Here is a 381-nt window from a genome sequence, read left to right as displayed (position 1 = left end):
TAACTGTATCTACACTAGAAATAATTTGACAGTTTAGAAATATTATCGCACATACATTAAAAATAAAAATAAAAATCACATGCCTATCAAACAAAGCAGGAGAGCCTAGCATAAATCTGGCTTTTCACTACACATACATCTACAAAGAAGCCTCTCCAAGTTTCCTGACGGTTTCACAGGGGTTACATGCCAGGCATTGTTTTAGCTATATACTTACACAGCAGCAGCAGAGTAATACAATCAGGAAGGACTGAAGAACACCAGCCATTCCTACCATCCAAGTCAGTCGAAGGAAGAGAATAACCCCAAAAATGTTCTGCATGCAAGGTAAGTACACTCCCATCAAGGTGCCCATGCTGGGTGACTGAAAAAAAAAAAAAG

This window comes from Meleagris gallopavo, chromosome 13 (genome assembly GCF_000146605.3).
Source record: "Meleagris gallopavo isolate NT-WF06-2002-E0010 breed Aviagen turkey brand Nicholas breeding stock chromosome 13, Turkey_5.1, whole genome shotgun sequence".
Taxonomy (NCBI): Eukaryota; Metazoa; Chordata; class Aves; order Galliformes; family Phasianidae; genus Meleagris; species Meleagris gallopavo.
Note: the sequence above shows the minus strand (reverse complement) of the source record.